The sequence below is a fragment of the Saimiri boliviensis genome, chromosome 2 (genome assembly GCF_048565385.1).
Source record: "Saimiri boliviensis isolate mSaiBol1 chromosome 2, mSaiBol1.pri, whole genome shotgun sequence".
Taxonomy (NCBI): Eukaryota; Metazoa; Chordata; class Mammalia; order Primates; family Cebidae; genus Saimiri; species Saimiri boliviensis.
This window is the reverse complement of record NC_133450.1, coordinates 95,736,588-95,762,194: the sequence shown is the minus strand read 5'-3', so window position 1 is coordinate 95,762,194 and position 25,607 is coordinate 95,736,588.

Below are 25,607 nucleotides of genomic sequence, written 5' to 3'. Positions count from 1 at the left end.
AGAAGTGAAGTAGAGGTCACTGTCCTCAGCGAGGTGTGGGGTCAGACATGGCAGTCTTCCAGATGTGAGCTCTCACTTTGTGGTTTCTGGGCTTCACAAACTTCTTTGCAGGCACCCTCTTTGTGGCCTTTCTGGAAAGTTCCAGCAAAAGCACCCACACTTCAGTGCTCAGTGTGAAATCTTCATGGTCAACCTCTTGACCTTCCATAGCATCTTTCCTGATGTCTGCTCTCCCAACAGACATGTGATCCCTTAACTTTATATAAAATCCATGTATCTAATATTCAAAATGCATAGAGTGGTTTCTGGTTCCTGACCAAACCCTGACTGATAGACCACCCCTAACTCATTAGAACTGAAATAATCAGTGACCATGGATGTCTGTCTCTCCAACTGAACGTAGGTGCTTTAAAGCCTACGTAATCCTTCAATACCAAATATCTAGCCTGGTATATAGTAGACCCAAAGTAAATGTCTGATTGTTGAAGATACTTAGATGATAACAACGCCATTACTCTAGGGATGACAGGTTCCTTATTTGGGGGTCACCTGTGGGGTGAGTCTTGCCAATGGCCTCCACTTGCAGGCATAAGGAACAAAAGGAGGGAGAGAAAATTAAAAAAGGGGGAAAATGGCACAGGAGAGCAAAGTCCGAGAGGAAGAAAATTAGAGAGGGGAAGTGATAGGGAACAGAATAGGAAGCAGAGAGCTGCCATGGCCAAGTGCCCCCTGTATTGGCTCTCAGCTCAGCAGCTGCTCATCCTAATGGAGTATCTCACCTGGAGTGGCACTGCTGTCTTCTCCACAATCCTCTTTCAGTAGAACTTCACTTTCCACCTTCCAGATTTCTGCCGATGCCATTAGCTAGGCCATACGGCAGCATCCAAACCTCAAGGCTTACCAAACTGCAGGGTCTCATGCTGCACCTTGTATTCTGGGGGAGCAGCCAGAGGCAGAGCCTTGCAGGTTGGAGGACACCCATTACGTGCCCCCAAACTAAGACTAATTTCTAAATTTTCTTTCATCTTAGGCTAATAAATTTAAGTAGGTTTATTTTTTCCCTTCATCTGTTTGGTGTTAAGGAACATTTTTTATTTTTGGAGTAGAAAGATTAGAATGTTTTCAGAACTGTTATTAACGATATTAGCGTTTTTCAGGATGCATTTTGTTAACTGTTACTTATCAGATTTAACACTTTTGTGACCATTGTTTCCACTAAAAAGATGACTTGAGATGAACTGTATTCTTTTTAAATTTTAATTGTGTGTTCTTCTTGATACTTAACATGTTCACTCATAATGAAAGAGGGCCAGACATTTTGTTTGTTTGTTTTGCACAATAAATACACACAGCTTCTATGTTCCTTCAAAGTAAAAAGCTGCTTTCCCATCTTTTGTTCCCATTTCCATGGGGAATAAGAAAAAAATGAATTACCAAACTGAGAGCTATTTGAAATACTTGAATAGATCAGGACACATTTTAATTCCATGTAGGAAAAAGAAACAGTTTGCAGCAATATGGATTTACTTAATTTTTCTTAAATTTAAGGATTGTGTGTGGCTTCCACTGATCCATTCAGAATAGATCATCTTTAGTAAAGATTTTTCACTAAAGTTGCTTTCATGTGAAAGACAATTACTTTAAAATAATAAATTTGTTACAATTTATATGGCATGCTCTGGAGAGTTTAAGAAATTGCCGTAAAAGGCATATATATATATATATATATATATATATATATATATATAACTCTCATGTTTTATTTTATTATTTTTTCATTTATTTTTATTTCTTTGAGACAAGATCTCACTCTGTCACCCAGGCTGGAGTGCAGTGGTACTATCTCTGCTTACTGCAGCCTCAATCTCCAGAGCTCAGCTCCTCAATCTCCAGAGCTCAGGTTTTATTTAAGGATAAACTTTATTCAAATCTCGTATTAGAATACTTCCAAATTCAAACAGAATGTTAGTCAAATGTTTAGACCGACAGGCAAAGCTTCAAAATCAAGACAGAAATTCTGAAGGAGATACTTCTAAAATACTATCCTCCTAAGTAGTATCAAATAATGTTACTTGTCATGAGCCTATATTTTTCTATTTTAACTTAAACACTGTATTTGTAAGGTACCAAAATATTTTTTATTTTTTATTTTTTTGAGACAGAGCCTTGTTCTGTCACCCAGGCTGGAGTGCAGTGGTACAATCTTGGCTCACTGCAACTTTTGTTTTCTGGGTTCAAGTGATTCTTCTGCCTCTGCTTCCAGAGTAGCTGGGATTACAGGTGTGCACCACCACACCCAGCTAATTTTTTATATTTTTAGTACAGACTGGGTTTCACCATGTTGGTCAGGCTGGTCTCGAATTCCTGACCTCAAGTGATCTGCCCACCTCAGCCTCCCAAAGTGCTGGGCTTACAGGTGTGAGCCACCAAGCCTGGCCCAGAACAGTTTTTTGAAATGTAGTGTCTTAGTAAACTGTTTAGCAAAATAAATCCTCCTAACGAATTAGAAACATAAGACAATAAAAGGCAAAGGAAAGATCCCAGATCCATATATACAACAGTATCACTATAAATATATTCCACAGTAAATATACTCCCACTTTAGTCTCCCAAGTGTCTTGGACTACAGGTGCCACACCAACACACCTAGATAATTAAAAAAAATTTTTTTTCCAGAGACAGGGTTTTACCATGTTACCCAGGCTGGTCTTGAACTCATGGGCTCAAGCGATCCACTCACCTTGGCCTCCCAAAGTGTTGAGATTACAGACATGAGCCACTGCATCCAGCCTACTCTCAGATTTTTTAACAAGAAATTGTGGAGTTAATTCTTTAAAATGATTCTCAGATAGCAAACATCAGGAAAAGTAAAGGCATTAGAGAAGTGAATCAGGAGCAAAGGCAATTTGTATGTTGGTGGGGGTAGGGAGTGAATTGAATAAATGGAATACTTACAGTTTTTATTTTGTTTAAAATGTGCGCTCTGCCCTGGTGTTTCTAACACGTTCACAAATACAATTCAACATTAAAAGAAAAGCAAACAGTTAAAAAAAAAAAAAAGGCTGTCCCTTCAAGGAGGCTGGAAGAAGATCCCGAGATCTGTGTTTCAGGGCCTGGGAGTGCTGCCTCTTGGGCTGGCAGGCATCATTGTCTGATGCTACATAGAAAGTGGGATGTGGCTGCAGGAACCACTTTAAAGAAACCAGAGCTCCCTAGTGATGAGTGATGAGCTCTGAGGAATGAAGGGTCTTGAAGGAGGTGGGTGGGGTAAGAAGAGGAGGGGCAAGGTGGACTTTGCAATACTCAGCGTGAGCCGTCAGTCCCTTCCACAACAGCCATCTGCGCTCTTAGGCCTCCCTTCTCTCCCTGCTATTCCAGAAGTGCTAGGCAACAGCTTCCCTCCTCCTGGCGAGGATCCTCCCTAGCACACTCATCAGAAAAACACAGCCGTGGTGCATTACATCATCACAGGGTGGGGCCTGAAGAACACAGCATCCCCTCACTGCTTGGAGTAGGGATGATTCAACTCCATTCAGGAGTGGGTCAAGGGAGAAAATCCACAGCTCAGATCTAATGATTTTTTTGCTTCTTGTTTACAAGTTTGAAATGTGAGTGAGGTAGAGTGTCAGAGCCCTTTGGATCTTGTGCTTTAAAGGTGTCCCTTGTGAGGATGCCTTTGATACTCCTTTGGATTACTTTTTTCTTTTCTACACTCATCTTTTAAACACACACACACACACACACACACACACAAACACACACACACACACACACTGCTTTAGTTTTTAGTAGTTCTTGTCATGATGCAAAGGGCCTGACTCCAGCTGTTCTTCCCAAACCTCTGGGAGAGGCCTGGTTACATCTCGTTCTCGTAAATCTTGAATCCAGTTCTAGCAAGTCTTTAAGTCTGACCCTGACGTGCCCAGGCAATGCATGATTAGAAACAGGAGAGGTGGAAAAGTCCTGTGCCAAGTCGTGTCCACTGAAAAAATACATCATCTGGCAATGGCTGTTTCGACATATGGGGCGAAGTGGCACATGTCTGGCTGTACGAAGCAAGGCAGGGCCAGAGGCAGACAGGCTTACTTTTGTATTTTTATGACTTTACCAAGAAGACCAAAGTCAATGCAAGGCTACAGATTTGCTGACAGTATCTGGGTCTATGGAGAGAAGCCTCTGTTATCTGCAAAAGTATATATTTTTTACCCTATTATATTTGACAGAGATATAACTTAATAAATATTAAATTATTTATCAAAATAGTTATTACCATATTATATCTACAGAGTACATGTCTTTTGTGTCTATATGTCCGTATATGTCTTACATGTCCATATAATAATACATGTCTATATAATTTCCATTAAAATGTATTATTAAATTGTAATGGCATTATTCAATATTTAGTAAAGTTAAAATGCAATTCGAAATTGAATGTTCGCCAAATTCCCTGGGTGGGGCTTCATGACCGGTTCTGGTCAATGCATTTTGAGTGAAATGAGGTATGTCACTCCCTGGCTGAGATAGTTAAAAGCTGTTACCTAACCCTCAGCTCTCCCTCCCATACTCCAACTAAAGAGACCACATGTCGACATGGTGGAACCACCTGAAAGAAGCTCCTGAAACACCACTGGAAGAATAGCTGTTCTGGAGAGCCCTTCAAAACCCACACTGGACTCTGCATAAGCCAGAAATAAATTTTGATGTGGAAGTCTGAGATTTCTGGCTTTGTTAGTGCAGCATTAGCTAGTCTGTCCTGCCTAATACTTTCTGCACCAGCATCTCTCAGATGAGGAAGATGAATAGATGTGGCAAAAGTAACAGAACACTTTTGAAATGTCCTCCGTCTTAATGAAAAGATGGCTTCTGTCTTGCTTGTCCTCTATTGCTTTCTCATTTGCCTGCTCTCAGCAAAGTCAGCTATCCATTGTGAGCTAGCCTGTGCAGAAGTCTACATGTCTATCACCATCCCTAGCCCATAAGAGACCTTCAAAAGATATGTTTTGAATATTTTAATTCATGTATTCAGCAAATAGTTGTGGAATACCTACCTATATGTCCAGGCATGTTGCAAGCTCTTCTACAGAGTGTTGAGCTAGCAGGCACAGTTCTCCCCCTCATAAAGGGTAGAGTCTAGGGAAGGAAGTAAATATGAAGAGGGCAAAGAGAGCAGCTTGTGAGGGGGTTCAGAGGTGGCAACCGCAGTGAAGTGTTTGGGGAATGAGTGATGGTGGCTGAAGTACAGTGAGGTGGGGGTTGCTGACGAGAGGTGGGGCCGGAGATGTGGTCAGAGGCCGTAGGAAAATTCTCGATTTTATCCTTAGTGCCATGTGAAGCCACAGCAAAGGCTCTGTGTAGGCAAGAGATGGTTTTATTTTGAAAAGTTTATTCTGACTGCTTTGTGGAGAACAGGTTGGCCACAGGCAAGAATGAAAGTTGGAAGGCTGATGATGAGGCAGTGACGTCGGTTCAGATGAGAGAGGTGGCCGTGGGAAGGGAGGCAAGTGGCCGTTTTGGTATACGTTGTAGGGATTGTATTGACAGAGTTATGATTGATTATTGGACATGAGACTTGAGGGAAGGGAAGGGTCAAGAATGACATTTATATCCCTGTCATTACAGTGCATTTATTGAGCCAGGAAACATTGGAGGAAAGGCTGCTCAGGGAGGAAAGACGAAGAGTTCACTTCGAGATGCCTCAAAAATATTCAAAAAGAGTTTCCAACTAAGAAATTAGACGGTAGGTCTGGAATGCAAAAAAAGAAGTCTAGGCTGAAGACAGCAATTTGGGAATAATTAGTCTTTATAGATGGTCTCTAAATCCATGGGAGAGATCGAAGAGGGAAGATAAAGTGAGAAGTCGGGGCTTAGGGCTGGAATAATACCTGGAATATACTTAGTACTATGTCTGATACAGGGGAAGCACTCAATACATGTAAGTTCTCATTACCATTGTTGTTAATAGACACAGCGAGTAAACTAGGAGAGCTTGGTGACCCGGAAACCAAGATAACAGGATGTGTGTTGAGGAGGAGGCGGCCAAAGGAATGCCGCAGAAAGTTAAGACATGTTGCATTAGAAATGTTCAACTGTTCATAGAGTGACATACCCACGGGGCTCTGACTTTCCCTGGGTTCTGAGAGTCAGGCATTATTCCTGATTCACTTGCTGCCATGAAACCACCCATAGACCTGTGCTGTTTAAAGCAGATTTTGGAGACCACCAGGATCCTTTCACCAATCTGGGTGCATTCTTAGGTGTAACTGAACCAACAGAGTGAGGAGTCTCTATAGCTGTGCTGCAATGAGTTTGTTCACATTTTGTTCATGACGGAGCAGAGTCTAGGCACAGATAGGCTAGGGCTACTGACATGGTATGATTTCAGGGGCTCAGACATACATCTGTATCTTGCCTCTGAGTCTTCTCTGACTGGGAGAGAGAAGCAGGAAGGATGAAGTCATTGAGGGCCTGGAGAATAGGCTGGTGATGTTTAACTCATTCTAACAAGATCTCACCGTGGAAGGGATGAGATAACCAAGAAGAATAGCCCCAGATACCAGAAACTGTGAATGTGTGTATGTGTGTTAGTGTGTATGTTTCCAGATGTCTGTGTACGTGTGGTGTGTGAACTAGGACAGTATGGCATGAGAAGGCAATGGAAGGAGGAGGAGAGGCTGCTCAACTTGCCTTGGAGGTTGCTGGATCTTACACAACCACCTTTGCAGGTTGGATGGCCCCAGATGTTCGGGACTGTCTCGGCTATGAGGAAGTGGCATTATCTGACCACAGGATCTTATCACAGGCTGCTTCCCTGATACAAGGTGAAATTCAAACTTCTTGGATGCTGTACATGTGGCCTCATTTGAAGAAAATTCAATACATGGCAATCTAAGTTTTTGAAATAATTCACTCAACTGAAATCTGACTGAGGGTAAAGATCGCCTTATATTTCTTTCATATCCTTTCCCCATTAGGCCCTCCATAAATACACATTGTTTCTCTCCTAAATAATTCACCCCGCGGTTCTTGGAAAAATGAGCTCCCTTAGTGCTCTAAAGATACATTTCTATTTTCAAAGATTTTCCAGCAACTCTTTAGGGATGTATCTATTCTATAGTCAGAAATACCTCTATAGACACTTTTAGCTCAAGCCCACATATAACCAAACAGAATCAAATTCGTGCATTCATAATGGCTTATCATGATGTTGCTTAGTTTGGCAGCTTTATTTTAATAGACAAATGTGTACCTTATAATTAAGAATAATTCTCTTTCTAGATGCATAGGAGGGAAAAAAAAAAGGAGCAGAGGAGGCTGGGTGCTTCCAATTTGAGTCCATATCCAGGCAAATAGTTGTAATTGTTTTAAGAGATCTCTTGGTTTTCAGAATAACAAGTTTCTGGGGACTTGGGGCCACTCAGAAAAGAAAATTGATCTCCTGAATATAAAGAACTTGCATGTATTCCAGATAACCCAATGCCCTTCTGTTCTTCTCCCCTATTCCAGTAAAACAGAGGTGACACATTTGATGACCACAATCCTCAGTCTCTGGAGGTGGCCTGGGGCTTGCTATGGGCTGTGCCAGATCACTCTCTATCGGGTTCAGGTCCTGATGCATACACACCTCTCAAGCCACCCTGCATAGCCAACCAGAGCCTGCCTTCTCCAGTTCCAAAAAAGATGACACCTTTCTCTTCTAAAGGAGTCTCTATTTTTTGCAGTTAATAAAAAATTGGGAGGCCTTTTCTCAAAATAATCCTGTATATATATATATATATATATATATATATATTTATTCCTTTTGAAAGTGTAGTTTTTATTAATAACTTCTCCCACTGTTGGGCTTAACCATTGGATTCATGAACACAACCTCCCTTGGGCATTGCTGTTGAATTCCAAGGAGCTAAGATGTTTTGGTGGAGAGTAGCGAGGAACGGGAGCTAAAGGATCCTTTCCTATGAGAAGCTGGACTTGCTTTTCTCTCTGGTGTTCTAATTTCTCTTAGTGTGTGTCTCCTGGTACCATTGCTGTAGTACAGCATGACCACAAATATGCCTCTCTCCGGTGGAGTGTTCTTAGTGCGTTCCCAGAGAGACAAGCTGTTTGAAGTGAATACGTTCACTCCTTGAGCCGTGCTAAGAACAGACTTTTATACACTTATTCCTGTGTGGCCACCCAGACTGTAAGTGTCTTGGAACTTTGGGGCTCATAATTCAAGGAAACCGCTTTTATGCACAAATGAGAAATACATCCCCAGTTCGTGCATCACCGAGGGCTGGGCCGTGAGGAAATGGCAGCCACAGCTTACAGAAGAAACAAGAAAACCACAGCTTTGCTTACAAAATTGGCTGCTTGAGGCAAGTGTGCTAGCACTTTGGACGGATTGTATTTGCTCAAATTTGTTAAATCATTTATAGGAATCTCTTTTAAAAACAGATCTTTCCTTAAGCTGCTGTGTTCTAAATTAGACACATCTCTATTTAAACTCCATTAATCTATACTTTTATGGTGATGTGCAGGTGCAAGTGTGGAAAAGCAAACATTTGAGAATACCCGTGGCCTTTCTTTCCAGAGCAGCAGGCTCAATTTGCAATAATCTGATACTTTCCAATGGGTGAGGAAAGAGCTTAAGAATTGCATTCTCTTCAGGACAATGAGACTGTACAATAGTCCGCCATTTTGCTTTGTTAAAACAAGTCATGGAAAATGATTTCACCAATTCTTTTTAGGCATAAGGTTGTCACAGAAGGTTTTTTTTCTAATAGACTGTTGCTTACCTGGCCCTAAGTAGCCAGGAAGAAGGTCCTAAAATTCAGCTTCATATGAAGAACGGATGGATTCCCCAGGTCTGGGCAAGTGAGGAGTTAAGGCTAGATAGAGGAGGATACTTAGGCAAAAAGGAGCATGTAGGTAATAATATATAAGAGTTCACATCTTAGAAAGTCAAATAATCATCCTTGGATGGAGATCAATCTTTCCTTGCTTGCTTTTCTGCTTCCTGCTGGGTGTGGACGGACCAAAGTTTATAGGAACCAATTCCTGGCCTAAAGAAGATGAGAGATCTGTGGATAATGGGGACAGTCATGATAGTAAGTGCTTAGCTGATGACTGCTATGCTTACTATTCAAAGCATTTAACATGTTTTAGCTCATTAGTCCTCACAGTGACTCTATGACATAGATGCTAGTATTATTTCCATTTTACAGATGTAGAAAATGAAAGAGAGGAAATAAGAGTTTCTATAACACCTAAGCACAATAAATGGGGGTGCCAGGATTTGAACACAGGCAGTCTGTCCCCAGACTCCATGCTCTTAACTCTGTTGCTTGGCAAATATTGTCCAACATAATTTGGCTTGCCTATTAAAATGTTTTTCGGATGAACCCACCGTGTGAGTCATCTTGGAAGTATAAGCCTTGAAAATAGCAATGCTCTTTCAGCAAGTATCTCTGGCAGCTGGGAAAATATGGAAATAGCCTCTGTGATTTCATAGATGAATTTGTTCCATTCTTACTTGCCTGAAGAATGGTCTTCAAGCCCTTCTGCACTCATCTTAAGCATACGCTTAAGGCCAAGTAGGAAAAAAAGATCTCTGGGCATCTCTTCAGACCCTTGACTCTAATATGGTTAGTTCTTAAGAGTTGATGCCAGGTGACCATTACGATAAATCACTTACTGAGCACTGACAATGTAACAGGCACTGTACGAGCATTTTACTTGCATCCTCTCCTTGATCTTTGATCTTGTTGATGAAACAAGTATTATAATCCCAGTTTTAGGGATGAAGAAGCAGAGGTGCAGAGAGTTACATAGTTTGCCTGCTTGATGTTCCAAACAAAAAAGTGGTAAACTTTGCATTCAAATGTGGGTCAGGCAGACTCCAACGCTCTTGCTCTTAACCACTGCCGTAGACATATACCAGTACTTTCGCACTTAGTGACGTTTGTACTTTAGCACTGAGTGACACGTTATTTAGCAATGCAAAAATTGCTATGTCAGTTTCTCAATCCTAATCAAGGGTTTTGTGATGGTTTTGTAGTGTATCAACGTGGCTAGGCTGAACTGCATTTCCCAGAATTCACTTTTTTTTGTATGTTTCTGGTAATAGAAGAACCACAAAAAAAATTCTTGGGAGATTTAGGGGACAGAAGGGAAGCAGGCGCCATCTTGTAGCTCATATGTTGTTGCTGGTTGGCTGAGTCAACCTGTGGTTGGTGTGAAGCAATGTTTCTAAATCCTGCTCTGTTTCTCCAACTCCTGGGCAAGGTGTGTGTTTAGTTCTGTGGCAAAGGGCCTTGACTTCTGTGTATCACCAAGATCAGTCCCCCTGTACCTATGGCTTCTGGCCCACCCAGGATATTTTTTGCGTCCATTGTCTCTTCCTGATTGCTTGTCCTATAGACATCCAGCTCCAGACATGGAGACAACAGCCTCACAGAGACTGCTTATTCAGCTCCCATGAGGCCAATTCCATGGAACAAATCTCTATGGTTTCTGCTTCTCTGGTTGAACTCTGACTGATAAAGTTGGTCATTTGAAAGTCATCTCTACCATCTCTACATGGTCCATGCCCCAGCATAAAGACTGGGACCATCCTTCCTTCCCAGGGGGTGGCAGGGAAGGAAGTCCAGGCTCTTTACTATTATTTATGGTACCATGCTCTATTTTACGTGACTCTTATGAGGCATACAAGGTAGGAACTCTTCTCCCATTTTACAGAGGAGGGAACTAAGGCCTGTGAGGGTTGATTACTTGTTTGCAGATTTCTCAGGATTAGGATCTAGACCATTGGACTTCAATTAGGTGTCTTACACTTATTCTGAAATTAAATATGATGATTCTTCAAACCCAAGCATATGTAAGTGAGTGCTGGATTTCTTTGATGGAGACAAGCCTTCTCTGTGGGTAGTTTGAGCTGCAGTTTCTCAATGAGAATGAAATTATAATGGAGCTCAACTTGACATTTCCTTTGCTTTGAGTTTGAAAATAACGTGCTGATGATTTTTTTTTAGTATTTTCTTCAGGATTCACTCATACTGTTCACATTTCCTTGTCTTTCCTAGTCAAATGTGTTACGGTTTGAAGTAAGGGAGCATCACAGTGTGTGCTTTCCTTCTGACAAGGCAGAAGCAGACCGATATGAGGAAAGTTAATATAAAATAGTTGGTGGCACATAAAACAGAGGTGATATATTTATATAGAAATGACCTGATCAGGAACTAAGAGGGCAAGAACTCACTCATTACTGTGAGGACCTCACTCATTACTGCAAGGGTGGCACCAAGTTATTCATGTAGGATTCACCTCCATGACCCAGACACATCCCACTAGGCCCCACCTCCAACAATGGGGATCAAATTTCAACATGACATTTGGATGGGTCAAGGAAACCAAACTATGGCAGTTGTGCACAGGAAAAGAGTGAGTGGAGCCACACTGAGGCATAGTGAAACAAAGGTGGGAAGAAAGAGAAGAAACAGAGGGATATTTTGAATGGCTCCCAAGTCTACACCATTCAGTAGGCATTAAATAATAACGGTCCTCTTTGAAGTTTTCACAATGGAAATGGCAGTGACCAAATTTTCAATATGAGTGCCAGGACCACTCTGGATGTGATCTGCCTGAGCAGAGAGCCTTCAGGAATGACTTAAGTCACCTAAGTTAGCTGTCAACTTTAGTTGATTAATTAATTTTTGAGTCAGAGTCTTGCTGTGTTGCTCTGGCTGTGACTTAATGTCAACTTTAAATAAATTGAAAAAAATATAGTAAAGGACTAATTTTGAAGATTTGGGAGCCAGCTAGTCTCTTTATCTCATTGGTTCAATTTTCCCATCACCTCTGTCTCTCATTTATTTCAGCTGCTCTACTTTCTGGCTCAGGTCTCTGCAGGATCAGGTTCTGCCACATTGCCTGGTCATCTCACACACTGACCAGGAGCCAGAGTTCAACTCCTGGAGCCCAATGGTTTTCATTTGTCAGAAATGACGGGGTTTTCTTGTGCTGTTATAAAGCTTATCTGCTCATGTTATTTCTCAATATCAAATCACAGTAGAAAAACAGAAATCCTTCTGCTTAACACAGGTAGAATTACACTTGGGACTGTTGATGACTAAAGCAAAGATTTTCCACCTACGGCCAAGTGATTGATGGCTTATCCATCTGCACATAAAACCAGCGTTTAAATACAGGTCATGTCACCTGTAGTTTCCAAACAACTGAATATTTTCTCCCAAAGTAAGAAAACAAAAAATAAGAACACTTGTAAGTTAGCTTTTTATTTCTCTCCTGTTTAGTAAGCCTGGTGGAGTCTCTCACGTGTTATGGTAATTGTTATTTGTGGCTCTGTGGCAGGCTGCTAGAAGGTCACCAGACAGGCTGTGGCTTATTCTCCTTTTGTTTTCTCACATCAGCAGGTGTCATCAATGTCAATTTCATTGTCATTTAAATATAGTTATATAACTAGACATAATGGGCTTTTGACTTTCCTTTGAAAAAACTGATTGAGGCAGTTTGGGGAACAAATAAAATGAAAACTTGCCTGTTTTCTTATTTCTTTAATTGAATTCTCCTTCAATTTCATCCATACTTGAGTATCAAATGTTGCTTTCTAGTTAACTCCTGTTCTCAGTTTTAAAAATACTGTGTGTACACCGTTCAGGGTATACAAGCACGTACTTAGATACATATAGATGTATACACATGTACATACACTGTTCAATAATTTATAGTTTGAACAGCATTCCGATTGGTGGTGCATCTAAATGTCTCGTGAATAGTCAGCATGCAATGTGAATTGTGCCACCTCCTGAGCCCTCTATCGTCCTCACCTAGACCACTGTGACAGATGTCTAAGCAGCCCTTCTGCTTCGCTTCTCCCCTTGAATCCTGATGGACATGTTCTACACAATAGCCAGAGTAGCTCTAAAATGTAAATCCTACCACGCCACTTCCCTGCTATCACTTTCTCGTGGCTTTCCCCTGCAAGAGGAGTGGAATCCAAATTCTCACCATGGTTTACCCTGTCCTACATGACCTCTATTTTGTTTTTCTCTTGGACTCCATCCCATTCTACTTCTGGATTAAGATCCTGTCTTCCTCAGGAGCTTTTCCACTTGCTATTTCCCCTGGCTGAATCTCTCTTCCCCTAGATCTTGGCACAGCACACTTGTTCTGTTCATTCAGGTCTTAAGCTCAAACAATATTTCTGCTCTTAAGTGGACCTCCCTACATGCCCTGGCTAAAGTGGCTTCTCCCTCCACTCTGTATCCTATTCCTTTATCTTTTATTCTTCATAGAATGTATCACTGTCGGAATTTACCCCATGTATGTTTGTAAAAACATTGATTGTGTGATACCCCACAGAAATGCAGGTGCCACAAGAGTGGCCTCATCTGTCTTTTCCATCACTACTGTACTACAGCACCTAAAAACACACAGGCATGTTCCAGGGACTCATAGAGTTATCCAATAAGTGGATGAGTAGGTGAACAATTTTGCTTAAAGGAAGTTTTGTGTAAATTTGATTATTTGCGTTCAGCTTTTTCATTTTGAAAAAAAAAAATAATAACTGTCAGTGCTGATTGCTACTTAGAGAATCATAGAAGCTTTTAGTTGGAAAGATTGTTCAGTGATCAGTCCAGGCAGACATTCCCTTGGTAACAGCCCTGACAAGGACTCATCTAGTCTTTATTAAAATATTCCCAATGTTGAAAAGCTCAGGTTCTAATGGTAGACAACTCTATAGTTTAATAAACTAAAGTCTCTTTGCATTATGTCACATCTTAGGCTTAGTTCTGTCTTGAAGGGTTACACAGATAAGCCTTCTTTCTCTTTCACCCGGAAATACTATCATGATTCCATCTTCATTTTCTGTTTACTAAGCTTCTGTAAACTCAGTGATGCCTTACATGACCCTCTTACCAGATCTTTCACTCTTGTAATACTTTTCAAGAGGTGTTTGCTTCCTTCTCCTTCCTGAATGCATTCTTCTTTGACAGTATTCTCACAAAATCCTGTCACCCAAAGTGGAAAGCAATGTAAAGCCTTGTGAGTATAGAAAAAAAATCAGGAGTCAGAAAAGCCATAAAGAAGTTGAGAATTTTGAGAGTTCCCTAGGAAAGCATGATCATTACTATCAGTATGACTTCTTTTGATGGGCATTTGGGTTGGTTCCAAATGGAATACTATACAGCCATAAAAAGGAATGAGTTCATGTCCTTTGCAGCGACATGGATGGAGCTGGAAACCATCATCCTCAGCAAACTAGCACAGGAACAGAAAACCAAACACTGCATGTTGTCACTGCTTTGTGACTCGTAAGTGGGAGTTAAACAAAGAGAACATAGCAATACAGGGAGGGGAACATCACACACTGGGGCCTGTTGGGAGGCAAGGGACAAGGGGAGAGAGAGCATTAGGACAAATACCTAATGCATGCGGGGCTTAAAACCTAGATGATGGGTTGATAGGTACAGCAAACCACCATGGCACGTATGGCACATGTATACCTAGGTAACACACCTGCACATTCAGCACATGTATTCCAGAACTTAAAATGTGGGGGAAAAAAGACTTCTTTTTTCACCATGTCCTTTCTTTTAACTATATTGGTATGTCCTTACATATAGAGGTGAGAAAAAGAAATCATAAGAAGGTCACCAGATTTCTCCCTTTATACTACCAATGAAGACAGATGGGCTTTGCACGTGTGACTTTCCTCTTGGACCCTCAGTCAAATAGAATCCTTTTCCCAAGAATGAGCTTCCTTGACTTTTTGACTGTACAATTTTGTCGCATCTTCACCCTAAAATCTCAACAAATATAGATTAGTTTTCCAACAATAAATATTGCCAAAAAGATCGCAGTTCTTTTCTTCCTGGTTTCCTCTCAATTTCAGTAACAACCAGAATACAAAGGCTGCATTCACCGTAGGAACGAAATGGTGACTCTCATTCAAGCAGAAAGGTGACCAAGTGGATAATCTTCCCTCTTTGGATTTCTCTGAAAGTATTTTCCTCTGTGCACTTTGGATGGCGTGTGACTCAGTTGGCCTGTTGAAATGCCTCACATGGGTGCCAAGAAGCCATCGAAGTCAAAGTAAGCAGAACAAAGCAAAGTAAACCAAACACTTACAACACAATTAAAAAGTAGGCCAAAGTTTGGGGTTTTTGAAAACTAAAATCCATTGGATTCTCTCATTTTGAGTTGTAGTGATTATTTTTTGAGAAGATGGAGGCTTTCGAGGGGCAAGTGGTCTTCTGTAAGCAGTATTGTCCCAAGTGATCCTATGGTTGATCTTTTATGTGGACGTGGTGATTGATCTTAAGAAGGCCCATCGGCTGGGCGCGGTGGCTCAAGCCTGTAATCCCAGCACTTTGGGAGGCCGAGGCGGGTGGATCACGAGGTCAAGAGATCGAGAACATCCTGGTCAACATGGTGAAACCCCGTCTCCACTAAAAATACAAAAAATTAGCTGGGCATGGTGGCGTGTGCCTGTAATCCCAGCTACTCAGGAGGCTGAGGCAGGAGAATTGCCTGAACCCAGGAGGCAGAGGTTGCGGTGAGCCGAGATCGCGCCATTGCACTCCAGCCTGGGTAACAAGAGCGATACTCTGTCTCCAAAAAAAAAAAAAAAAAAAAAAAAAAAAAAGGCGGCCCATGGTCTGGGGACTCCTCTGTTCTTGACATTTGGGCAAAAAGAAAGAAAGTGTTGTCACAAGTCTAAAAAGGCCGTGATGCTCAGGAATGTGTACCCTAGTCATTGAAATACTGTCAACCTCATAATTAAGGTATGGAGTTGGACAGTGCTTTATATTTCCACACATATGTCCTTGCCAGCCTCATGGGCTTGGAGAAGTGATTCCTTTTCCCATTCAAAGGTGCCCTTAATTTCTGTTTCAATCACATAAAATTCTACTGCAATACTGATGGCAGAAAGAAGCCGCATGTGTGTTTGTGGGGGATACAGAGAGAGAGAGAGAGAGACAGGGAGAGAAAGAGAAATTTACGCATGTGATGATTGTGAACATGTAATTTAACTAGTTTTAATAATAGTGAAGCTATCCTGGTGCTTCCTTGAAGATCTAATGGTGGGCTGAAATTCAGTCATCACTAGCTAGAAATTCCAAATGAATTCAGCACAAGATTTTTTTTTTAATTAAAAAAATATATATATTTAGGTTTATTCACTGGCACACACTTGCAGTAAAAGATTTTAATATCAGGCTTATAATTGATTTTTTAGACATTTCTGGAATCCTATCAAGGGTTCTAGAAGGATAGCTTCAGTATTTTTGATTTCCTCTGATAGCCATGGTGTTTTAGGTCAATAGGGAAACTCCTCTGTGGTGATTACTAATGAATTGTCCCTGATCAAATGAAGAAAAGGGGGAATGGTGTATGTAAGAGGATAAATGAGACAACAGTGATGTTGCTTGAAGCCAGACATGTTGCAGAGACTGAAATGAGAGTTCAAGGAGATGAGCTAGGAGGATTATTAGAGTCCAAGGGAATTATTGTGTCATCGAGTTAATAGTACTACAGGGAGAAGATGCATAACTCATTAGAGAAACCAGAGATTTATTTGGTAATATGTGACCCGCCTTCTTTATAACTGGAGAGAGTTATCTCTAGATCTATGAGGTAGAGCTGGCACATGCCTGCTGGAGAGCTTTTTTTTCTTTACTGGGACATCAGTGTGCAATGTGAAAACCAAAACCTCCTGAAGACAGTACAAGAAATCAAAGTAAAAACACACATCTTATAAAAACATACATCTGTTTGCTAAAGATGATAGACTCTTCCAGGAAACAATGCTATTTTTATTTCCCAAGTAACATTTTTTGTTTCTTTGTTTTTTACTTAAACGTTTTTGAAGAATTGATAGAGAAAGGCAACGAGGGTAATAAACGATACAAGAATTGTGGTAATTGGTGTTCTGTGTCAAGATCCTTAAATCTCAGCCTTTTTCTTAATGTCACAGAGATAGCATAAAAAGCCTTCTGTGAAGTAAGTACCCAATAATGTTTTATGCCCATTTGAGAGATAGTGCACTTGAAGGCACCTAAAACAGAGTGAAAATTACACAGAAACAAACTTACTGTTATCATCACTAGGCAATTCCCTCTCCTAGGATAATCAAACAAAACAAAGCAGAGTAAACATGATAAACTCATCCATTGCCCACACCTTTTTGATAATTGCAAGACAGCTTGTGATGGAAGATGGAAGGCAGATCTGGTAGCTTTAATTTTCCTCTGGATGTAGTCAGCCAACATTGCCGAAATGGTGCTTGTCCCTGTATTTTTTCCCCTCATCTCTTCTTCAGGAGGTCAGACAGGCCTGTCCTTGTTTTTTCATTAAAGTCACTACCCTTTCCTTTGTCTGCATGGCTCCCTGGGGTCTCTGTTCATCATAGTTGAATAGGTGTGGCTTCAAATCCCACGTTTGTCTCTTTCAAGTTGTGTAGCATCAGGGACATCCCTTACCTTAACCCACTGTCACCTGAGAAATAAAGCTTGAGGCCAAACTGTATGTTATCATTTTAATGAGAAGTGTCATTCTAGAGAAACTATAGTGAAGAAAAAAAAGGGAGGCAGCACGGGAAATAGGAAGAAGAGCAGCTAGGAAGGAGCACATTCCCAAGCTGGCCACTGCTTTGCGACAATACTATTGATAGCTCAATCTTTTAGGCTATGTCTAGAGAGCCAGCCTGAATTGCTGTGTCTCAGAACAGTCCACATAGAGGAATGAGGAGAAGAAGATTCGTCCATTAGCTTCCATCTCCCATCGGTGAAAGCTTACCCCGCAACTCCTCCACACTTCTGGATTGCATGATCTGTCCTGCTGCAGCCACTGTGGAAATCGAAACCCATCTTAATAGCCACCTCCTGGACGTGAGCTGCAGCTTATGGGGCACGCAGCAAGTAGGAGCAAGCCAAGGGCCCTGCGGGATGGCCTTCCAGCACACTGCAGAACCAGCATGAACCAGGGCAGGTGTGTGAACGCTGAGAGGGTCCCGTGGTACTGCCCACCACAGGGACTGAAACAGAGCCTTTGGCAAGAGGCAGGAGGCTCTAGGCATGAGGTGTATTCAGTCGTAGCCACGCATTACCTTAGATGCCAGGAGCAGCTGCTGTAGCAGGCCCAGCTAGCCCAGCAGGCAGATTGCTACTATGAAGACAGAGATGACCCTTCCTCCAGTGAAGAGCCAAACCTCTCCCTGTGACTTATACGACTGCTCGGTGCTGGGCAAGCTTCCGGAAGAGTCATGAGCAAATCCAGGGCAGGGGCAGAGCATAAGCTGGGTCCAGTGCATTATCCATCCTTTCTAGATCTTGTTTTTTTTTTTTATGAATAATTAGCGGTAGCAACTGCTATTTCCTCTTCTTCGCCCTTCTAGGCTTCCCTCCACAACATCCTCTCTAGCCATGTGCCAGGCACAGCTTTAAGCCCATGTACTTGGGGTTTCTTACCCTTGGAATCGCTTCCTTTGCCAGGTTTTCTAAGTTGTCTTACTGCTAGTTTTCAAGGATCTTAAAAACCCACCCTCTTGTATGATGGTTTCTCTGGCTGAATGAGCAAGACTCTGGCATATTTCTCACCTCCCAAATAAAATTTATGAGTGTGTTACTTAGGTTTTAAGAGCTTAATTTGTTTTTGGTCCTCGCAATGGCTGTATTAGGCAGGCTCTTTGTAAATACTGTGGCTGTTGAGATCTCATTGAAGGCAAAGAATGTTTAAAGCATCACTTTAAAAAGGCAGCCAACTTCTCTAGATAGGAGGAGACATTGCAAATTTTGGCTGTAAACAGTGAGGAGGTAGGAATACTCCTGATTGCTACCAGTTTTCTTCTTTCTTTTTGCTGTTATTCATTAACACCCCCTTCCTTCCTCTGATTGTCTCACAAGGAGGGTAGTATTTCTGCTTGATCCCATGACTTCCGGCTCCTTAATAAGGCAACAAGCAGCCCTGCAATAGAGAAATGAAATGCCTCACTCTTCCCCACCCCAATTCCATGGGGATGGGACTCGATAGGCCAGGGGTGCAGTTTGGGTCTTGGGGACCAGAGCTGGGTAGGGAGGGGAGGAAGTTAACATACAAGTGACCAAGCATGGAAAAAGTCAAAGAATTATTCTGATTCACTGTCTTTAGAAAACACAGAGGCTTAAAACCAGCGTATGCAAATAAGGCCATTAAATTTAAGGGCCATCTTCAGGTTGGCTGATGAGAGGCAAAGTCTAGAGTTAGGAGCTGAGTGAAACCAGAATGTTTTAAGATCAGGAACAGTAGAATAATGTTTTGGACAACTCCAAGAATGAAGCTTGAGCATGGGACCTGCCTTTAATGGCCATCAGCCATTTTAATCTATTTTAAAATAGATTAAAAGCACAGCATCAGGTGTATGACCAGGACTGCACATGTGGAAAGGAGCTTTTAACAAGGGACACACCCATCTTTGTATCTCTAGCTGCTCATAAGCACTGAACTACACATCAGTGAGAAATAAACATAAATGTAGATAACCAATGTGGTCAAGGAAATCAGTCAGCAGCAGGTAGAATTTGCCCTCGCACCCGGGCTTTCTCTCTGCTGGCTGATGCATGTGTTTAACAATCAGTAAATACAAAGCAGCATTTCCCACTCCACACACACATACATCTTGGCCTGTTCTTGCCGTAAGCAAAAGGCCAAAAAGCTTTTATTTCACACTCAGTTTCAGAGTATTTCATGTTTCCTTGGAATGGAAACCTCCTTTCCTTGTTTTCAATATGGTGACTTTTCAGCTTATAGCCTGGGTAGGGATGCCATATTTGGTTTAATGCCGCATTTGCTCTGAATGTTGCTGGCTTTAATATTCACATCCTGGTAACTGCATCTCTTCCCATGGTTTGGCTATCTTACATCTACACATTACATTCAGAAAGCCAGAGTTCAGGATCATGGGAAAAAATAGCAAAATTGATGACTAATTTTACATCAGAAGCTTTTTCAACCACAGAAACAGTATGCTACAAGGGTAAGCAGGGTTGCCCCACCCCTGGTCCCCTGCCCTTTGCCTGGAGAGAGGAGATTCTCAAGTGTCTCTCAGAGAGGGTGAAGGAACCAATGAGCAGAGCCCAGTTGTGTGGACCCACACAACAGATGGATCAGTCGAACCACAGGAGCCTGGACGTGACTCTTCACTGGACACCACTGACCAAGCCCCTTGTCTAACACAGCCACTTGTTATCCAAAGAGGATTGTTTAGGAGGAAAATGGGCTGGCTTTTCTTGCTTTACATATCCTGACTGGAAGGTCATGACCGATCTTTCTTACTGCCCACACTTTTATTTATACACCATAAGGAATAATTTCCATCTCACTCTCCCCATTCCTTTGCCAGAATATATAGAAATGTCCATGTTCAAAAGACTCTTGTTTTCTTGGCTGAATATCAAGATTTTTTCCAGATTGTCAACTCCTTAAGAGGGGAGAAGCATAAAATCCAGCTGTAGAAACCCAGAGGTGACCTAACATGATCCAGGTGTTTCCAGTTTTCTTAGGAAAGAAGGCGCGTATGTAGGTCACGTCTGATGGGCCATGTCTAGAGGATACTGCCCCATCGCATTAGCTTGCTGATCATAGTTGTGATGGTGGGTTGTGAGGCCACAGCGTGTAACAGCTCTATCTGATTTATCAGAATTGGTTTTGTAGTGGTATTCTGAAAGTTCGTGACCTTATTCAATGCACATAAAAAAGGATTTAAAAGCAGTAAAATTGTAAAGACAACATGGTGGTATGTAAATGCAGGAAAAATGGAGAGAAGAAACGGGCTTTAACTTTACTTCTGCCACTTGCCAGCCATGTGTCTGTGGGTGAGTCTTCAATCTCTTTGATCCTCATTTAAAAAATCCATACAATGGATAAAATGTCTGCCCTTAAAGCCCTATTATAAGATTGAAGTATTGTGTTGGGGTAGATTTATTTATACAAATAACTTAGACACAGCTATGTAGATAAATGTGCATTTCTTGATCGGCAGGACTGCATGTTAAGTCAGTAGTAACATTCTGAGCCACTGTCCATCAACTGGATACAGTCTACTGTATTTTTAGATTCCATTTTTAATGGGTTAAAATTGGACAAGTCTGGCAGAATAAACTAATTTCCCAGAACGAATACCAGGCCCCCTGCCAAAATCTTCCTCATCCACCTTAACCAACACCTACTTCTCAAAGCATTCTTAGGCCTTCTAATCCAGAATGACTCTGTTAACTTCTGTGCCTTCCTGGCACTGCTCATGTCTGTGTCAGCTCTTATGAGAGGTTACCGAATGTGGAAGATGGTCATCTGGGAGCATGTCTGTCTGCCCCTGCAGACAGGGGCCTAGCCTTAGTTGGCTTTGGACCTGCCCACCTTTCCTTGTAGAGTACCTACACATATGCACACAGAAATGCTTTTTAAATTGAATTACTATTTTTCTTCAGTAGAGTATACATGGGAGGAAAAAGATTATGGTGGCCGCTGAAGGGTATCTGGTGTTACTAGATGATGCCACAGAAAAAATCAGAGTGAAGATCAGAGAGCTGGGCTGCAGTACAGGCCTTGCCACTGCATGGCTGTGTGTGCTTGGATGAATCACTAAACTCTCCAAGCCTTTGTTCCCTCCTCTTTGTAATGAGAGAATGCGATGAGTTGGATATTATGCTTTTTAATAGCACTAAGATTCTGACATCGAAGATGAGGTGCTGAGAACAACTTCAGGTAAATCAAAAAATGCATTACATTTAAAAAATATTTTTTTATTATAGAGGTAAAATACATATATAAAATTTACCATTTTTACCATTTTTTAATTGCATTTTAGGTTTTGGGGTCCATGTGAAGAACATGCAAGATTGTTGCATAGGTACACACATGGCAGCGTGATTTGCTGCCCCTTTACCATTTTTAAATTTACAGTTCAGTAGTAAAAATACATTTATATTCTTTTTTTTTTTCTTTTTGGCCCCCCAATCCCCCTTCTGGCCTCTGGATGTTTTAAAATGCAAACCATCTAAGCGGCTGATTACAGGGCAATAGAAATCTAATCTGTTTTGAGTGGTAAGGATTATTTTACATAAGTATAGTATTCAGGATAACGTATTTATCAAGTGTGTCTATGGATGGTGTTTCAAATAGGGTTTAAATTGGTCACGTGTGGTGGCTCATGCCTATAATGCCAGCACTTTGGGAGGCCAAGGCAGGCAGATCACTTGAGCCCAGGAGTTTGAGACCAGCTTGGCCAACATGGTGAAGCCCCATCTCTACAAAAATAGAAAAATTAGCTGGGTGTGGTGGCGTGCACCTGTAGTCCCAGCTACTCAGGGAGCTGAGGCAGGAGGATCCGTCCAACTTGGGAGGCGGTGGTTGGAGTGAGCCAAGATCACATCACTGTACTCCAGTCTGGCGAACAGAGCGAGACTGTGTCTTGAAAGAAAAAAAAAAAAGGGTTAAGTTAAAAAAAAAAAAACCTAGCATAAAAGGGGTAATTCAAGATTATCTGCACTTGGCCCATTGTACCGGTTACAAAATACATAATATAAAATATATATATAAATTAAGATTTTAATTCAGTCTGAATTTTGGAGGTTATTATTTTTGAAATCTCATCACACTTTTTTTCTAAGACGTTTTCATTTAACGACAGTTTGGAGTTATCCCAGAAACCTGAAGTATCTTTTAAAAGAGTATTGCATGAAATGTATTTTTATTAGTAGAGAAGGATAGAACTCTTTCATGTGTTCGGTTAGTTTCATTTCCAAACTACAGAACCTTTCCTTGTGGAGTCAAAGCAAAGATGGTAGGCACTTAATTGTACTCTTTGAGAAGTGTGTACTGCACCAAATTATTTTACTGCTGGGTCCTTTGTAATTCATTGAGACCACTGTAACATGATCTTGTTGGATCACACATAAATGCTTCACTTCTCTCTATATTGATTGTACCAAATCTCTATATACATTAGCAGTCCAGTCAATTTTGCAATCTATTTTATCAAGATGGACTTTCCATCTATCTTCTTGGGGACCAAAAAAGAAACTCAATAAATCTTTACCAGATGAAGCCAACCCTTAAATGAGTGAACTATTTCCATGGTCCAGTTGTCCAAGTAAATTTAAAGCAGGGGGTGTTTTTGACAGCTTTGTTAATTTAACTGTTTATTTTTTTCTTGCTGGCAATTCAAGTATAATTGAGGTCTAGTGTTGAGCTTTAAATATGTACTTGAGACTTGAGAAGGAAGCTTGATGAGGTGTGTACTGCAGCATAACCTCTCAATTATTCACTCATTTACGGGACCGTAATCACCGAGGCCTCTCATTGTAAACGTTCTGAACACTTTTATAACAAGACATTGATATGAGCTAATAGGCAGTGAATTACAACTGAAATGATGAAATTACAAATCGTAATCAGATGGTCAGGATCATCAATCATAATTAACACCATCATTTTTCAGTTCTAAAGTCTCTGATGCTGTATCAAGTCACATTTTAGTGTGACGTGACTTGGGAGGCCAAGGTGAGCTGATCACTTGAACCCAGGAGTTTGAGACCAGCCTGGCCAACACAGTGAAACCCCATTTCTACAAAAATTAGACGGGTATGGTGGTACACGCCTGTGGTCCTGGCTACTCAGGGGGCTGAGGCAGGAGCCTCAGCTTGAGTAACTTCCAAAACTTCAACTGGTAAAAGCTGACATGTTTGAGAATGATTGTAGAGCCTCAGAACTACTCACTGCCTACATTGGGGATAAGAACTACTGTCACTTTTGTGTCTTGCTTTTAGATGGAAATAATTTAGAAGTTATTTGTCTGTCGTTTAGCGTGATCCAATAGCTGTGTTTAGTAAAGCATCCAAGACTGGATCCTGCTAGTGTGATACCTAACAAGACGGGAAGCAAAATCCTGCATACATGTGATGAGTGACCCTTACCTCCCTTTGTCCTTTTTTCCATTCCTCCCTCCTATCAATAATTAGTTGAGTCATTCAACAAATACTGATTGGGTCATAACCTTGTGCCAAACACCATACGAGGCTCTGGGAAAATAATCCAGGCATGCTCTCTCGCCGCCATTGAAGAGCTTTAGGTTCCGGTGCTGTCAAGGAAGATTTCAGATATTATTGAATGAGTTTATACTGAACACAATCATTAAAGTCATTTTTAAAAAACCGCAATAATGGATTGGCCTATAGTCTGTGAGAATCAGTTGGGTAACCCACTTTCTTCTCGTTCTATGGTGTTTTGGGAGTAGAGTTGGGAACTAGAAGCTTTCTGATCATTTTTGTTTCTTTCCTTGAGATGGGTGGGGAGATGGGTGAGAAGATAATAGGGACTAGGAATTGCTTAAAACAACATTTTGAAAGAAAAAGCTATGAACGGACTTGCTGTGCAGTTTTAATATTTGCTCAAAGCTCTTGGGATAAGCAGTCACAGAAGTATTGATTTTCAGATTAAATGAACAAGAGAGATGTGCCTGTAAGTTGTGCTATGGGTTGGAAATCGTGCACAGTTTATTATACATCTAGTTAATGTATGCATAATCATGGGCAAAATATGATCAGCAAGAACACAGCTAAGTTTGGACTTCCTTTCCTAAGTCCCTTCTCACTAAGTGTTGTTGAAAACCCCAGAGTAGCTAATAAAATACACTAAAACTGATAACTGAAATTGGTGACAGACACTAACAACAGCAGTATCTTCTTGAAATTGAATTTCTTCTTTTAGGTCCTTTAGTGGCTATTGCTTCTCTTCTGAGTGTCATCGTTATTCTTTCATGAACTATCCTGGCGTGGTCATTTCCACATATCAGGGCCCTGAGAATATTTGGTCCAAGTTTATTTGAAGTATGGTTTTGTTGTCATTGCTGCTGTTTAGGTTTTAACCAGTTTTATTTCCAAAGATAGCTTGTTTGATTCAGTCTGATAAATGCTTCCTGTAGTTACTTATTAGCAGGGAACGCCTTCTCTCTCCTTTTTTTTCTGTGCACTGGAATAGTCTGAGATTTTTTTTTCTTTTCATAAAAAATACATATAGAAGAAAGACTTTTACCTCTGAATTGTTTCAAGATTGAAGTGAAAATGGAGTCCCCCATTGTTGGAAGTGTAGCTGCTGACACATGTCCTGTGTCCTCACTGATGGCAGTGGCTTACTGATACCATGTTTAGCCATTTTCATGCCCTCTGTGTTGTGAGCTGGCTTGGCTCTCTCCACTCGCAGCCCCTATGAAATCAGTCACTCCATGGCCTGGTGAGACCTGGGTGGATTGATGGGACATGTGTGATTTGAGGACAGCCTAGGCTTGCTGAGCGCTATGAGCAGTGGCATCTGGGTGGAAAAGATGAGACGCACATTCTCTCTCTGTGTCTCTCTGCTCTCTTGTTGAAATTTAGAATTGGGGGAAATTCAGAGACTGGGGAAGTTAGCTTTGAAAACTGATTTGAAAGGCCACACAGTAGACTTGGGACGAGGGCAGCAATGATAGGCTGAAATTAGGAGGATGAAGATCAAGAGAATGGGGAGAAGAAAGCAGTGATGCTCTGAGAAGTTTTGAGTAGGGCTCTCTGCAGTCTCAGAGAAAGGGAGAA